This window comes from Ostrea edulis, chromosome 2 (assembly GCF_947568905.1).
Source record: "Ostrea edulis chromosome 2, xbOstEdul1.1, whole genome shotgun sequence".
Taxonomy (NCBI): Eukaryota; Metazoa; Mollusca; class Bivalvia; order Ostreida; family Ostreidae; genus Ostrea; species Ostrea edulis.
Genome location: NC_079165.1, coordinates 17,984,744 through 18,003,181, shown reverse-complemented (window position 1 = coordinate 18,003,181; position 18,438 = coordinate 17,984,744). Strand labels below are relative to the sequence as shown.

Below are 18,438 nucleotides of genomic sequence, written 5' to 3'. Positions count from 1 at the left end.
GTATTTTTTTAACAATCAAATCCTGTATATCCCGATAGCTATATAAACCTAGGTAAAAAGTTTAAGGTTCTATCGTTACCTGTGGACCATAAGGAGGCCGAGAAACGGGTTATTTTACTGTACGCTACGTAACCATGTACACCACGGAATTAATTCATATTCCCTTCCAATTGTACTTTAAAAAAAAAAAAAAATATATATATATACCTTTTAAAAGCAGATTTCATATTTTATGATTTCGACACTCCATCTGAAAACTTCCGCGAAATAGTCCCCATTTCAATGTATATTCCAGTACGACGGAATGGGCGGGAAAGTGTCATAAATACATGTATGATTACAAATATTTGCATGCATTTACAATTTTAAACAAATGCTAAGACAGGGAGTATTTTTGTCTCTTTGCACGCTAACTTACTCAAATTACGTAATCCCTTTAAAATTTTATACCTGATTATTAATAGTTATGCAGTATTTGTGCAACTGCTATTTTGTACAAGTAGTGCATGTTACTGCAGGTTTAGCGTTCACTGGTGCAGGAATACACACTGCGCCGGTGCATATAGGCGACTTACACAACTATTACGCAATTTGTTTATAAATCGAGTTTGATGCACACTGCAGTTTTTCATGCACGGAAATGTACCAACTTCGATACCATCGATTTCAAATTACTAATATTCCAGGAAGTTTATTTACCAACAATAGAAAACTGGATGTTCTTTTTTTCCAATTCAGGATTTTTTCTGAGAATTAAAATGGCTTGTTATATCATCTGCTATAGTGCTACGCTGTGATTATTCACCAGTGTTGGAGTGCTTATATTGATCGTTGTTGCATTTCGTTGAAATTGTATCAACAAATTCAATCGGACCAAGATCTACGTATTGCATAAAAAAAATTCGCAAGAAAACGATTGGAAAGATTGCTCACCTCAAGTGATCTCAAATGACCTGGTCACCGCGAACATCAGTCTGTGTTAACCCGCTCTAGCACGTCGACCTGAAATGCCCTATTGGTGAGGGCGGTATGGCCTGCCAAGCTTCAGCATACCAAAGAAATGATGGGAGTGTAACCTTGAACGTTTTGGACAGGTTTTTTTTTTCTCCACCAGATGGATCCATAAAATTAATGATACTATATCCACACAATTTATAAGACTTTTAAAAAATCACGAAACATAACTCGCATGATTATTCAAAACGCCAAGAATCCATAGATTGACCTTCCCTCAGTAGGGCAGACGAGTTCCTAATTCTCCCTACTGCAACTGCTGACGACATAAAGAGAGGCACGGTTTACAGAAGTAAGCGATAAGATGATTGGTTAAAACTAGCGCAATAAATAGGCGTACTCCTAGAAAAATATTTCATTGGATTTTTTTTTTTTTTTTTTTTAAAAAGAAAGAGATAACTACTAGTACCACCAATTCAACAAACGTTTTATAAATGTGATTAAAAAATTGTAATAACGATCGTACGATCAGTTCCGATATAAAAAATTTAATAGTAGGCTTTGTTTAACGGACATTGTTGAACACTGTTGCCCGTTATTGACAGGGTAAAAAAAATCAGTCTTGTGTGTGTATATATGCATGTAGCATTCACTTTTCTATTTATTTTAAAAATGAGGAAAATCGCTGAATTAAAGCACAATAAACATCTCTAAACTATAATCATCTAAATTGCATCGTTACTTACACTTAAACTCCGTAATACCACCTATTTGAATTTTCAAAAACAAAAAACAAAAATCTGAGCAACAGCACTGGTTTATATAATTCAACTTCAATTGTTTCCCCTATCGTTTAGTTTTAAGAGACTTAAAACGAAGCAATGGTCCATTTAAAGAACACGAGGCTTGTCAAACAAAATGGAACTATAATAGTACATATTTGGCCATGGACAGTTTTTCCAATAGTTGCTTTATATAAAAAAAAAAACACCACCCGTTTAACAGAAAATACAAGACTTTCTTTTACATTCTGAAACCATCAGGAATATTGTTTTTATTACATATAGTGCACAGTGTCTTAGAATTTTCAATTGTATAATATATTTTTTTTTTCAGTATCCTAAAAATCATTCCATGCAATTTGACATAGTAATTAAAACAAATTCAAGTATGAATCTGAACTTGAACTCAACAGGATGAAATGTATGTATATGCTCATTATTATTTTTTAAATTCTAGGGCAATCAATATCATGATGATGTTTACATCGACTACTATATAGTTTATTGACAAAGGTAATGAACACCAAAACGTTGTCAACATAATTGATAATCTAAATGAACTAACGAATTGGCAAAAATAAAATCATATGAATGATGGTTTTTTTTTTTTTGTTTTTTTTTATCTATAGTCAAATAGTTGAGAGAATATACACAAGTAATACAAACCTTTGGCATAGATTTCGTATCCATTAGCAACCGACTAAACATTTGCCATTTTATTTGTTGGGAACCTTTGCTCTTGGGACCCGCCCTGTCTGGGATTTCCATTAAGGTGAAATGATAAGAAGGGAAAAGAAGAAGGTTTTTTCTTTTTGAAATTGTTTTCTAAGTTTTAGTGAAATAAAATAAAGTGACTCATTTCAATGCTTACAATATATATAATTTCTATGTCTTCAAAATTGTAAAGGGTTCCAATCGATCCCCTAAATGGATTAATTGTTACTGTCCCTCTTTGTCTTGTAAACAATGTGGGTTTTTTAAAATTTAGAATTCTGGAATTATTCAAACAGGGTAAAAAATTACAAAGAAGGGGGGTGTTGCGATATTTTATGTGGGAAAAGGTTTTGTAGATATCTCTATCAAATTATTTAACTGGTATAAATCACAATATTTGCACAATATGCATATATATCATATTTTTTGAATTTTGCATTGAAAATATTTGGCATACTCCTTAAAACTTGATTGGTTTTAGCACATTTTATTGTAACTGAATTTAAAAAAGAACTCGTTTTTGAAATTTAGAACACTTTCTCCCAAAGTCCCATAAAACAGGACAGACACAATATGTACAATACTCGTGTTATTGGAATTACAATAATCTCACACTCTAACAGTAATATTTTAACAGCGTGTTTTTTTTTAAGTACACTTTCAAATAGAAATTTCTTCCAAGAATACTTATAGCAAAGTATGTTCCATTTTTCAAATTCAAACCCACAAATCAAATAAAACAAACAGTTATAAAAAAAAAAAAAAAAAAAAAAATTAAGCTAGAGTTGAAAGGTACAATAAGTAATATGAAAGGAAAACGTTTTCCATATGATTTTTTCCTCTTATTTTGCTAAAAAATATAAATTTAAAAAAAAATAAAAAATAATTATCACTGTATTAAAAACTATGCAACAGCACACTTTCTTCGATCATCTGTTAGGATTTTTTTTTAAAAATTTCATTTATGAATTAATTAATACCGGCACATGTATAAACACTAACTGAAATGAAAGTAGGCACTTTGAAACAAATACCTTAAATATCCCCTCATTGATAACAAAGAGTGGATTATCTAGACGTTGCTACATGAATTATGATGTATAATTTTGAAATATTTCTGTCCCTTACTGATTTAATAGTTAACATTTCGTACCTATAAAGGGGATTAATAATCATGACAAAACTCTTTTAATTCTAAGAAAATAAGTTTATCTAATTATACCTATCTATGTGGAGGGAATGTATAGATTTTTTTTTGTCATTTTGTCTTGTTCCCCCACCCTCAAATACTTATTGTAACATCTAGAATTTATTTCTTCGTGTTCACTTCACCTCTAACATAGACGAGTATACCAAAGTTTGGTTATTTATCTATTCATGATTATTATGCTAATTTTTTTTTTAAATGTGTTTCATTTTAAGACTTAAAAACACGAAATAGAATAAACTGCAAGAAAAGGAATAGGTAATTCTAAAGGTCTTTAATTTTGTTTTTGTTTTTGAATTCTTGTGTTTGCATAGAAAACAATAAATTAGTTATTCGTCTTAAATCATTATGTATGGAGTAAATAGAATACCTGGATAAAATATAAATAGCTGTACATGAATGAATAAATAGACTCGTTTTTTATTATACACGATTCACATTTTGACATTATCAGTTAGTAGTACTAGAAAAAGACAAGTTGTGATTGATCATTTCTAGAACAAAGATTATCAAAGAAAAAACCCTCAATAATTTCCATCTGTTTGAAAATATTTTATTTGATATAATCTGTATAACTATTAAGCTTTATCGTGTAGTTGTAGGATGAAAAACAAAGGGTACAGAAGGCGGTACTCTATATAAGTAATGTAAATGTGTAAAATAGAATCCCTTGTTTAAGTTTCTGAATTTTCTTAAATGATATGTTCATTTATGCGTCGATGTCAGGAAAATTGAGTGGGGAAAAAGAGAGAGTGACAAAACAAAACCTCCCGTAACAAAGAGTTTTATTCTGTAATCACAACTCTCTCTCTCTCTCTCTCTCTCTCTCTCTCTCTCTCTCTCTCTCTCTCTCTCTCTCTCTCTCAATCTTTCTCTTTTCACGGGCATCATGCCCTCAGTCTCATGTGCGGCAAGCCTAAAAGAGTTATACCTCTTTCACGCATTGAATTCATTACATTTTAATATCTCGGATCATTAACATGCATTTCATTGTACTACATTATCCATATATGGAAGGTTTTCCGAAGTTTTCTGAATTTGTAACCCAATTTCATTGATCAGATTATGTTCAAACTGGTATCATCAAACGTAAATGAGCCATTATTTTAAAATCTTAAAAGTCATATTTGATATAGATAACAAATAATTTGAATATTTTCTCTGAATTCAGTAATGGACACATGTATGCTTTTTAAAAATAAGAAAACAACGCATTCATACTTTGTATGCCGTGTCTGGTTTGTGTTTATTATATAATGAAATATATAAATATAGAAGCACGCGGGGCAATGACCCGCTCCAGATATGTCTGGTAGATACAACACAGGTTTAACTGCACTCCACAGAACGTCGCGCCGACGATTTAATGCCCTAGATCCATGTTTATATATAAACACATTATTCCTCTGTTGCGCGCCATTATGTGACTTGATTTCCCTCCAAAAGCACAGTCCATTGCAAGATTTCATCGCTTTTTGGTTGGTTGTCTGGTACCTTACTCAGCGATAAAAAAAAAAAAAAAAAAAAGTGAAGAAGAAGTTGAAGGAAAAAAAAATATCACAACATTTTCAATAAAGTAATATTTTATACTTATGAAACAATATTTAATTCAGAGGCCTAAGGAAAAAGTTAGACAGCGCCTATTACACTCTTTCTCCATACATTGCCATCTTGCTTTTCATTTCCGCTGAGTTTGAACATCTTTTTTTCACGGTTACTGTCTTTATCAGAGGATTTTAAGCTTTACCTATAACCAAAGTTCTTAAGATGCGGTCAACCTCAAATTCTCTAATAGATTTGATCCTACCCACAAACTTAGCATCTAATAAAATGCATTCAAATGCATCGGTAATTTTACAATATTAACGAGCCTCTAGTGGCACATCTGAAGATAAGCAAATGAGTCAATTAGGAATAAAAACCGCAAATCCCATTCAAGGAGGCTGTACAAGCACCCCAAAAGCACCACAGTTCTGTCCGCTTTTCTCAACAGTGAAAAAATACTATATAAAAGATTTGAATATGCATATTTTTTAATCACTGAACAACTCTTGTTCTATTTCTGCATTTATATTAACTAATAATTCGTGAAGTATTCAGAGTTTGTACGATATCAGTGAAATTCAGAGTTTGTATGCATAATTATCAAAATATAGAGTTTCTCCAATAATAGAGTTTGTACAGTGTTAAACATTGAAGTACAGTTTGCCAAATTGTTATTGAAGTGCAGAGTCTGTACAGTACCATGCAGTGAAGTACATAGTTTGTACAAGAGTACAGAGTTTGTACAATTCTAATGAAGTACATAGTTTGTACAATTCTAATGAAGTACATAGTTTGTACAATTTTAATGAAGTACATAGTTTGTACAATTTTAATGAAGTACAGAGTTTGTACGGTAGTAGTAAAGGAAAGAGTTTGTACAATTATTGGTGAAGTACACTCTGAACAACTTTAGTGAGATTCAGAGTTTGTACAACAATACTGAGCTATACAGTCTGTACAGTTTTAGTGTTGGGTACTTATTTAAAGACTGTTTCACCTAAAACATGTTTAATCAATATACATGTACCTTTATGTGTGTGTGTGTGTGTGTGTGTGTGTGTGTTTGTGTGTGTTCTTCTAACTATAATTTTCAAATACATGAAAATACTTGGCTTGTTTGATGTGAATAAGAAGGTATGAAATAGAATCATGTTGAATACGGATTTATTTCTATCTGTGAATATCTCACCTTGTGTATAATTCTGTTTATGAAAATCTCATTTTGAATACAAATTAATTTAAATCTGTGAATAACTCATTCTGAATACGATATATATTTCACTATAAACAATATTCTGTTTGTGGTGAAATTCATAATCATTTTCAAAAATATCACCGATGTGTCATTTAATTTTTGAAAATTTTATTTATGGAGCAGTGGCAAATCGAAAGCTAAACAAATTATAAAATTTCAACACAGAAGTTATAAAAATATATACGTTTCGATTGGCAAGTATTCGCTTAAATCTCATGGGTGACACAATAGATACCTCCAGCTACATGCACAGAGTAGACTGAACAGGGGTTTTGTGGACTTCTCTCTCTCCCTTTCTTTCTCTCTTTCTTTCTCTCTAGTATGTAACTTAATGATTGATATACTTTTGATAACGTTGGAATTTCTTGTCTAGACTGGCAGAAGTCTGGGACGTGTACATGGATATTATTCCCTATAACATACAGTGTACAGGTATATGTAGTCTCTGTCGAACTGGTGACATGTACAAGTCAAGATAGTGAATAGAGAGAGAACAAAAATCCGAGGAACATTTAAAAAAAAGATACCAAAAAAACAAAACAAAACAAAACCAAAGAACCCACCCAAAACAGAAATGATAATTTAAAAAAAAACTACATAAATAACAAACCAACAAAATCAAAGTAAAATTAAAAAATATAATAAAATAAAACAATAAAAAAAGAAAAAAGGTAGAGAAAAAAAAAAGAAAACCCATTTGTGTTTTTTTTTTATCTAAAAGAGAGAGTGCTAACATTTTGTTAATTTTGTTTCATAGTGACAGTGTATGTAAAAAAAAAAAAAAAATTCTTTTTGAATTTCAATTTGGCCGCGGTCGACGCCCTATTTATTCTAACTTTATTTGTGATCATTTCAAAATTTGTATTACACATTTTATTTCTTAAGAAAGCATTTAAAAATGAGTATATAGTAAGGACTGTCCATCAAAATACTGACCTAAATGCACTGGACACGCGCGGTTTTTCTTTGTAGAATTACTTCTAGATGTGCTGGACATGCGGGGTTTTTCTCTGTAGAATTACATGTATTGGTATGAAATCATGTTTGTCCAAAGAGTAAAACTTAAACGGACATCAAAATTATTATAATTATATTTCCCCGGTAGAGAAATTTCTGTTGCCTTTCTATTATTTACGTTTCTATGAAGTATTATTTCCTGATATGAATTGGAACGTATTTACAAGTCAACGGAGCTGGATTTATCTGGTTTTATATGAAGTAATTTTGGGGGAATGAATTGACAAATACATGTACCGTTGGATTTGATAGGGACACATTTTATTGTATATATGAATACATGCTAAAAAAAAAAAAAAAAAAGAAACAAATTCTAAAAAACTAATGGCTCCCAAAGAACTTGTAACCTTACAATTTTTATAAAAAATATATGTAAAATATGACCTACCTCTACAAAAATTCCTGAATATATGTTATATAAAATATTTAAAAAATCTGTTTTATATGTGTTATAAATAAAACAAACAAACAACCACAGTTCTCAACAGCGTCTAAATTATAAAGAAAACAATTAAATCGCATTCCTCATACAATCGTCTAAGATGCAGTTTATTCATTACAAACAAGCTGGACTCATACATATTTCAATTAGACCTAATACTATAGAAACATTATTCAAATTATCAGTTTAGATAAAAACCCTTCAGTTGAAATACTTAAGTAGCATATATTCATTTTCTTCTCATTGGTGATATCTAATCTTTATCTGTTGTATAATTATCTATAAAGTTTATAAAAGGGAAGACTGTGGAATAAAGTTTATCTACCGCATATACAATTTATCAGCCAATGCGTACTTTGAAAATTAAAAGTTTTTCCCCAGGTTTTCATGCGTATCTAGACGTATTATACATAGTGTTACAAATCCACGAAAAAAAAAAAATTCCTGTGACGCCATATTAAGTTTCCTTTGGATCACGTTTATCATTTTGAAAATTAAAAATTCGTTTATTAAGTTCAGTGTTAGCCCTCTTCTGATTGCATACTTTCAACTTCAAATTTCACACAGTCGGTCAGTATACCGGTGTTAAATTCTCATCTGAGTGGTAAATATTAAAAATATAAAGTCCGTATATGTTACCACGATCATACACATCCACACAAACATTGTGGGAGCAGTGAACTAGAATGACTTATTAAGTTCGATTGGATTTCTTAAATGAGAGCGTTAATCCTGATTCAAGATTTATTATTCAAACATAAATAGTTGAATAATTGTTAATGAAGCATGTTACAGAAGCTAAGTGAAGCGGGTTAAGCAGCGTCAACCTCACTACTCTGTGTTATGTAGGAAATCGCTCTCTCCCTTGTTAGCATAGTTATCGCCTGTTTAATTCATATTGCAAGTTATGTTAAAATTCAGTTTAATATCCCATAGTATTTTGGCTAATTAGTAAAAATTTTGGATGTTGAATATATACATATATACATTTGTATTTCTTACCGTAAAAATACTTTCATTTCTCACAATATTTTAACTAATCCATACACTTTGTATATATTGTTTTATATATTGTTTTATTTCCTGTGAGATTTCGCTAATCCATACACTTCTGTATGTATTAATATTTCCTATAGTTTTTGTTTTATATATATCAACTAATTCAGAAAGGGAAAGGCGGTCTAGTAAGACTGTACGGATTATGCCTCTTTGAATGTTGTGGGGGAAAATCTATAAATTGATTAATTTTTTACTGGGTATACCAAAATCGATAAATAGATGGAAGAAAGCTAAAGAGCCCTACTCAAGTCATGGTATAGTGTTTTTGAAAAGAAAGAAAAAACCCATTGTTGACCTTTATGACAAACTATTTATATTGGGTTATTTAGACAGGAAAATTCACAGCTGATTTTCCTGAGAAGAATTATCAACATTTCATTTTGAATTAATTCATCTAACAGTAATCAACAAATGAATCAAATTCATTAGTCAATGTAACCGTTATTTGTTGGGCTATTTCATCAATGAAATATTGCTGATTGCTACATGTAAATATTTCATTCTTTCTACCCCCATCCCCAGTACTGAAATCGAGAATGATTCATGAATAGATCTAAACGAAAACTTGCTTTCTTAATTCTGGTAAATCATACTAAAAATTTTTTTTAGTGCACACAGAGATGAAGAAACTCCCCAGAAATAACGTTAAATACATTGTAAACATAAATACCCTGCGTTATAAACCAAAGTCAAACATTCCGGTTGGAGTGGGATTATTTTCCCCTTTTTTATTTTTGTGTTTTCTGACCCCCCCCCCCCCCCCCCCAAAGACAGTACAAAAGTCTTTGCATATTGAAATTAAACATTCAATGTATACATCTGGCCTCAAGATCATAAACTGAGAATAGTCCAAATTTTAATTCCGTTATACCTTAAAGATTTATCTTTTTCATATGTTAAAAAAAACTGCTGGTTTATTTAAAAAAAACAAACAAATACAAACTTTTACTGAAAAGTTTATTTGTTTTTGAAAATTATTTCAAAAGTTAGCTGGATTTGAAATTTAGACGTAAGTGTATTTTCAGATTATGGTCTTGAGGCCAAGTCTATCGTACCCATATATAAATCGGAACCTGTAACTATACCATATTGTGCAAAATTCGTGTCTTTACTCAGTATGGGTGATGGGCGAGTCTTTCCTCAAATAAAAATAAATATTCAAATTTGAATTGAATTTGAACATATTTTGCAAAACTACTTAAACAACTGCTACCAAAATAAATAAATAAAAATTAAAAGGCACCCTAGGTCTAGAATAAAATAATAATCCTCGATTGTTGAGTAAAGTCTAATAATAAAAAAGAAATAGGCCCATATTTTTAGAATATGATTAAAATTGATTTCGTTGAATTCCAAACAAATGTATGCAAGGTGAGGTAAAATAATTCCTGTTGAATTTCTGTGAAAGAGGTGGGAACGAAAACGAAACCAGGGGCATTAGAAGAGGGGAAAACTAAAATCAAAGAGTGTTCCAAATTAATCCTCAACTTTCAAATATTACAGATATTAGTAAATGTTTTTAAAAAGGAAATACATCTATAAATGTATGAAATTCATTTGATGAATTAATGAACAAACAGCGTATACATATGCAGGTCAATAGCTATAGTATATATCATACAAAAGTTTAGCAATAAAGATAATCAGATTTTGAACATTTGTGTCTGTTACTGAAAACTAAATTAAAAAATTATAATGATTTCTAGACTATAAGATGGTACCCAATTAAAAATACGAAAGGCAAAGTAAAATGTGTAAACTGGAGGTGTAGCAAATGCGTACCATTAAAGTTTTGTGTTGTATTATTTGTTATGGTGTATTGTGTGGTGAAAACCGTGTAGGCTGTCACAGATAATATATACCCCAATCATATCTAATAACTTGTTTTCAAATCCATCGAATTTTCAAAGTTCAAATGTTTAAAATTTAAACGAAATGATAATTTCAAAAGTAAAGTTAAGCTTTACTTTGTGCCTACTGACAGTATAACGTTGATTTTCCTAAAATAGATATATTGTATGTAAATATTATATATGATTTCTCACCATTTTATATACAAGTAACTTAAGGTTGGAGTGAATGACTTACTATTTCGTACGACTCCGATATGATACGAAATGAATACGCCTGTTCGGCAGATTTTGGGTTTTTAAATGCATGTGTACAGACATCATTTCTAAAGGTTCAAAGGTAGTTCAAACGGACCAGAAAATGCTTATAGATCTTGGAAAATGTTCAACATCTCTAACATATATAAAACTTCCTACGAATCTCGGCCTATCGGCGATATGGCGGTACGGTTGTACCACTAGTTTAAAACACAAAACCTCCACAGTTTAGGCTCTACATTTTTATAAACTAGTGTTGTTTTCTCCTTTTTTCCCATTTAGATCTAAAAATAGACAAAATTCTTAATGAACATGACTCGAGAGAGGGAGAGGAGGAGATTATATAGCAATATGATAGTGTGCACGTGTAAGGCACGGGAAGAACAAACATGGTACATATAAAACGTATGTAGTGTGTGGTGTGTATACTATCCAGTATATATCAATACATTGTAATTCGACCAGCCTTTCATTCATTCTACAGAAAATTCACAGACCAAGGAGACAGACCACCAATCACAGCATTCACGTTTATGAAATCAAAATCTCTTAGGATTCTCCAATTTCAAGGGTTTTCTAATTCCTGAATAATTTTTTTTTGTTTATAGAATCTACAAAATTTTTGATGTTCCCCATAGAAAATCTTATTTCTACAAGACACAAAATTCCTGTAGGAAAATTCATAACTCCTACAGGATTTTTTTGGTGTGTTATGGGAGTTGGATGAAATTTCACTTCTCCTACAGGAAATCTTAATTTCCTTTTAGAAGATCTTTTCTGTTAGAATTTGTAAAATTTCTATAGGGGTTCTTTTGTTTTAATTTCCCATAAGATTTTGTAGCAAATCCATTAAAAAATTCATTTTTCATCTATGAAGTTTATATTTTTACCATGGGAATTTTTTTTACCAAAGGCGAAACTCTTTGGTGAGAGTCACATGTGACAAAGGTAGTTTTGAAGTCTGTAGAGGGCTGTCTGTAAGATGATACTAAAAAGATAAGAAGTGGCGGGCGCCGCCAATTGGGATTAAACAAAAAGTAATTTTCTCTGGCATACATGAAATGTAATAATGCAAAAAATTGAATAGTCATTTTATTTCATTCAATGGGCTATAACTGCTTTGGGATGTGCCAACAAATTCATATAATGTGCGTATTAATTTTTGGCATATTCTGTCCCAATTGTAGTTCATTAATTTTATTCACTTTTTTCAGTGATATCATATATTGCTGATAATCTAATTAATAAAATTAACATTCATTCTCCGATAGGCTCTAAAGATTACTATAAAATTAAGCAGGAAAACAACACTCTGTGCTCACTTACAACGAAAGGTCTCACTTTTATAAAATCTCGAAACATGGCCAGAAAGCGAAACTGAGATCAGACTTCGTGGTTACGGCCCTGGATTAGCTGATCAACGTTAGAAGGACGTTACTGAATATCAAAGATAAAAAATATCCAACAATTTTGAAAAGATCACACAAGACATGTTTGTCTATATTGCATCATAGGCATTAATTGATTTATTAATTAACAAACCTTTATGTATATTTTGTCTTCATGTTTCGAATACATGTACTTATAACGATAGTTTCTCAGTCTATGCAGCTTGGTGACATTTTCAGTTGATTACAATTGAAAAAGTTTGAAAGTGAAGGGGTTTTCTGCACTAATATTTCTTTTGTAAAAATTTCCTAAATCATGGTAAAAAGGACAAATCAAAATTCTCTATTTCTGCACGTGGACATAATTTACATGTTCTTTCATTTCATAGAATATCATAATATCGACCTTCTTATTCAAAGATTAACACTACTTACAAACGTATTATACATTCATATATTTGGTATTGATTTCATCAACTACAGTTGTAGTTTAATAAGCCCATTATTAAACTATCTATTTCTTGTATAAACACATCTTTAGTATTTGTTTCATTTTTAACTGAAAAAATTTTTTTTTTTGGTATCGCTGTAACAATTCCATACCAATCCAAATCTTAAATACTAGTAATAGATAAGATCTTTTAGTTACCTATAACCGACAGAGTGAATTTTGCACATCTCTCATGAATACATCTTGGAATACTAGTATACTTTTCAAAATAAAATTATCCGCCGGTTTCAATTTTAACCAGCATGTCAAGATTCTCTGTAATTTTCAGTTCAAGTGTTGTAGTGTGTGCGTCCTGCAAATAATTCGAGGTACACTACACAGAACCAGTGCTGTTCTTAAAACACACAACCTTTTCCCTTACGTATCAAAGACAACTTTGTACATTGTGATGCTAGGACACTTTGTGTTTTAATTAAATTTACCATTAACTTTCCCAAGCAACACCAAGATCATTAAAATTTTCTACAATATTAATCATAGCATTGTTATTTTTTCAATAGTACTTCCTTTTTAATTTTCTAACTTTTCTTTATGCATCAATGTGATTTGTGTATACGTTCACATTTATTCTATTTATTATGTCTTGCAAACCTTGGTTTCTGAAAATAGCACCGTATCATATGCACACGTCATTAAAAACAAAGCCACTTCTTGATTTCTATAGGTATTACATATAACGGAAGCTTTTGACCAACACTTCCCCTTACAAGACGCAGATTGTAATTAATACATTATAATTATTATTAGACCTCACTCCGAAAAGGTACTTTTTAGAACCTGGCAATTATGATTTTTTTCTATTATGTATACTGTCAAATCGAAGCACTGTCGTCATATTCATTGCATTGTGTTTTTATTTGTCGGATTTGTTAAATTCTATCTTATCTTAAAGGACACATCGCATATTTCCAAAGTATACAAAAATATGCATTTTGCCTTCCTTGTGCTTATATTAATTAATTCTAAAAGTTAGTTTGCCGAAATATTGAGATAATTAGCCACAATACGGATTTAAATTTAATTAAGCCGTCTCGTTAATTAGTTAGGTAGTCACGTGGTACAGTGACGTCACATGCGCCCCTCTGTTAGATATTTTTAAAACTCAGCTTATAGGGACCTACTTTATCTACCATAGACAACGTTTAATTCGATGTTGACAAATCCGAGTCTTATATGTTTTAGCCACCAGTGCATACAAATAGCGATGTAATATCCAAGTGTACTCATACGACGAAAAAACATGAGCAAAACTTAATTTGCACCTACCCTTGACTAGGTGCAAAACCTGGCTGTGCAGGTTTTGTATATATAAGTAAATCAGTTCACACAATAAGAATTGCACACCTAAGTAAATTTACACATATGCAAAAAAGACTTACGTATGCAAATCGTGTCCTATGAATGGGGGTATAAATAAGGTTTAAGTGCGCAGTCTTGTTGTAAGATAATTGCTTTGGTTTAAATGCTCTCGTCATTTATTTCCTCAATAAAGCTATATACTTAAAGTTCCATATAATATGGATACATCTATATCGATGATAATTATGATTTTGTCACCACGTCCGAAAAAGAAATTATAATTAAGAAATTAAGAAATCAATACCTCCAAAATCACTGCCCCCTCTTTAAGATCTCGATAATTATAATTTAGTCTCCCCCCCCCCCTTCCGAAACATCGTTACTTCCATAGGAATTCGACATATATTGTTGATAATAATATTTCTCACTTCTGAATAACTATTGTTACCTCCTTACGAAATCGATACGTGTATTATTGATAATCGACATTTAGTCCACCCTTTCTACAATATATAGTTACATGTACCTCCAAACACCACAGGGGTCAAGCAAATGCACTTAACTGTTTTAATCTCTAACTAGACAATTTGTAGTTAATAGTCAATTTTCTGATTTAAGCCCATCCAATTAATTGTTATAAAAGATTATGTAATATGCAATATTAGTTTGTAGTCATTTGTTAGTTTGATAAATGACAAATTCACACAATGTTATTCTACTTATCCTTTCACATGTACAACAAAAACAAACTGCGAGTCACCAGGATTGTTTTTTCTTCTCTGGGCAAAAGTGTGGATATAAATTTAGATACATACATTTACCTAACATGACCTTGTCATACTGACAAACAATATCAATTAATCTTGCATATTCTTTTCTTTTCTTTCTTTTCTTTTTTTCTAAAATTTAATATACACACTTTATACCCCATGACTGTACAGAGATTAGGTATATATTGTTTGTTAGTCCGTCTGTAGCGTGAACACAGCCTATATCTTTGACTGTTAGAGGGATTTCCCCAACAGTACCATCTTTAACGACCTTGTGATTTATGCAGTCGGAAATAGCGTTCACATCGTTTTTCGGTGCCCTAATATCTTTCATAAATTCTAAGAAAATCAGTTAGAAATGTGAGTATGCTGGGTGGTAAAGTCGGTACTCGCCTATAAGTTTAGTACGCGTAAGACAAACCTTTTTGAATTCTATTGCGTGGAAATAAAACAATTTACAGATGTTCGTTGCAGAAGTAATTTTAGTCCGAAAACAATTCTACACAGAACATATTTTAACTTGCATATAGAGTTTGTTGATAGGAAACGTGTCCAGAAATCGCTTTCTTTGAATAGTTTGGCCATAGGATAACGTTATATGGATGGATGAATGAATCTGTTAATTAACGAGTCAGATGAGCATTATACGTGTATATCTATTGCTTGAAGAACTTTAAAAAAAATCATATTCGCCCGTGGGGTTGTGCTTTTCCGCGGATGAATAAAAACTCCCTATGCCCTACACTATCGTGCATTGATTTGTTCATTATACCGAATGGACATCTATTTAAAAAATACATTTCATTTAAAAAAAACTACATGAGGAAATGAACTGCAACACTTCACACCGGCGTACTTTGTATGAAGCGCCAGTCGACGCGCTTTGTGAAGTATGCCGGTGCGTGAAGCGTCACGTACGGTTCATACCCGAAGTTCATTCCTTATATTTACATTCTACTTTCATTTCTGTCGAAATTGCCAGCCGTTAAAATAGACGTGATATATTTATTTGTATTCATCCGCGCATTATTTACAACTGCAACGCATTCATGAGGAATGGTTATCTTTACAATTAGTAAAGAAAACTGTAAATGTAAATATTTTTAAAATGTTTCCATTTGCAAAAAAATTCTGGACTTCATGTATACTTTGTTCGAGTCTCTTAACAATTGTCTTTTGACGTCACAATGCTACTAGAAGACAGTTTTTATTCCAAGGAAAAATGATACTTCATTTGCCTACGTTTATGGTGTCAAAGATCGGACCCCATACAATTTAAATGGATTTAATATAGTGTCTGCAAAGTCACAAAATTAAAACTTTGAAATTCTTTCCACGCACTTGACCGAATTAACCAATCAGACAGATCTTTTTTAAAAACAACTTTTACATGAGTTATATAATAATTTATCATATTTCTGTTAAAATGTTTTCTACATAAAATTTACGAGATAAAATAACTATTTTCATAGTCAGAAGACTTTCACGTTCAACAAAGCTATACCCCCGGGGTAATGAAATGCACTATTCACCTCTTGGAAAATTTGACGCCAAATTTGATTCCCTGTAATTTGATTGGATGGTGATTCATCTATACCGAATAATTCATTTGTTACTAGCAGATACCAACCTTAAATATCTAATGAAATTTTAGCTTTTGTTTATCAATCAAATGTTACTTGAAATTGAAAGTTGGCCCTGTAACCCCCCCCCCCAACCCCCCAACCCCCCCCCCCCCCCATCATTAGATTTGATCATTCCCCTCGAGCAAGCCCTCGGATGAACTAGCCCATTCACAGTCAGAGGATAAATGTATAACACACACAGGTATTATGACACAAATTAAAAGTATAAATGTATATGACATCCTGTTTGAAGAGACATGGGACAAATAAATGCGATATATATAAAATTCACGCATTGCTTGGTGTTGTATTAAAAAAAAATGTATCAAGAATCTATTGGAAAGTAATTGTTAGCTAAAATCGGCTATACAGTCTGCATTCATAAGGTAGAATATATTTTCCCCATGTTAACCTTATATACTGAAATATGTAATAAATGATGCACTTAACTTAAGGAAATGAAAATTTTCATACTTTTTATTAGCCACAATCTATCTGAAAATGAATTCATTTTCAACTTGATTAAAATCACAAGAAGTATATTCCTTCCAAGAAAAGCCCCACTGCTGAAGGTAGGTGACGTGGGTCACTGCCGAAGTTGCATGTTTGCAAATATATATTTCCTTTGAAATCTGTAACTTAATACTTGCATTATGTGTATATACACATTCTTAAACCGCGTTCTTCTTTATCATCTGAATTTGTCTACGCGTATGAGAAGAGCACATTGGTGTGCTTCCAATTTGTTATTTATCATGAAGTTTAATTCATTTCTTTTGATATCTGTCCAATACCTTTCTCATCGCAGGACAGTTTCAGATTCACATACAACGTGTGTCCCTGATTAACGTACTACCTGTGTCCCTGATTACTGTACTACCTGTGTCCCTGATTACTGTACTACATGTGTCCCTGATTACTGTACTACCTGTGCCCCTGATTACTGTACTACCTGTGCCCCTGATTAACGTACTACCTGTGCCCCTGATTAACGTACTACCTGTGTCCCTGATTAATGTACTACATGTGTCCCTGATTAACGTACAACGTGTGCCCCTGATTGCCCAACCTTAGGAAGGAGCGAGTATTGTAAGTACGGGGGATTCCGTGTCCTTTAGGGTACTTGCACTTGATGCATTCCTCACAGAACCGGAATTTAGCGTCCATTCTATGCTTTGAACAGTGTTTAATGTACGGTTGTCTGTGTTTTCAGGAAGGGAAAAGTCATCTACCCTTAACGCATACTTGCTCTTCAATGGGGGAAAACCCGTTAAATACGCAATTTCCGAAATATCAGCTCTTTTGTGATGGAGGTACGTTCAGTATTCTGTTGAACGCTTTGGTGGGTACAAGATGTATACTTACAGTATAGACTGGCTATGTAAATAGGATAAAAGTTCTGAAAGCGTCAATTTTGTTTATATCAGCCGTTGGTATGCATCAAATTGACCATTTTAAGAATAATTTGTTTGAATTAGGTTATAAAATTGAATATGAAATTATCATTTATTTCCTCTGCTACACGAGTGATACTTTTATCACAGAGAGATGGTGATTATTGATTTTTACTTCAGCTATTTTATTATCAAATACTCATAAACTTACTAAATTTGTGTATCCATGCAATTCGGGTGGTTGCATGACGTCTGGTAATCATCCTATAGGCAATATATGAACGCAGTGATAAGCATTTGTACCCACCGCGTGAATACAAGAACATATTTTGCGCCTCATCGTGCGCAAGAGTTCAACGAAGGGAACT

The 18,438-nt window shown here is 31.9% G+C and overlaps 1 protein-coding gene and 1 long non-coding RNA gene across 18 annotated transcripts in view; one reads left to right on the top strand and one right to left on the bottom strand.

The window, feature by feature from the left end:
• The window catches only part of LOC125678098 (40S ribosomal protein S19-like), a 193,108-nt gene that overhangs the window by 5,608 nt on the left and 169,062 nt on the right, over positions 1 to 18,438 (top strand). The window lies entirely within an intron of this gene.
• LOC125678101 (uncharacterized) overlaps positions 1 to 18,438 on the bottom strand; it is a 168,752-nt gene that overhangs the window by 88,648 nt on the left and 61,666 nt on the right. For 11 of the 17 annotated variants that reach the window (XR_008800509.1, XR_008800514.1, XR_008800505.1 and 8 more), the window contains exon 1: positions 934 to 10,430. This is a non-coding gene — a long non-coding RNA (uncharacterized LOC125678101). Of the gene's footprint in view, positions 1 to 933; positions 10,431 to 18,438 lie in introns of those variants that run through there. The other 6 variants (XR_008800513.1, XR_008800518.1, XR_008800512.1 and 3 more) reach the window with 1 other exon arrangement.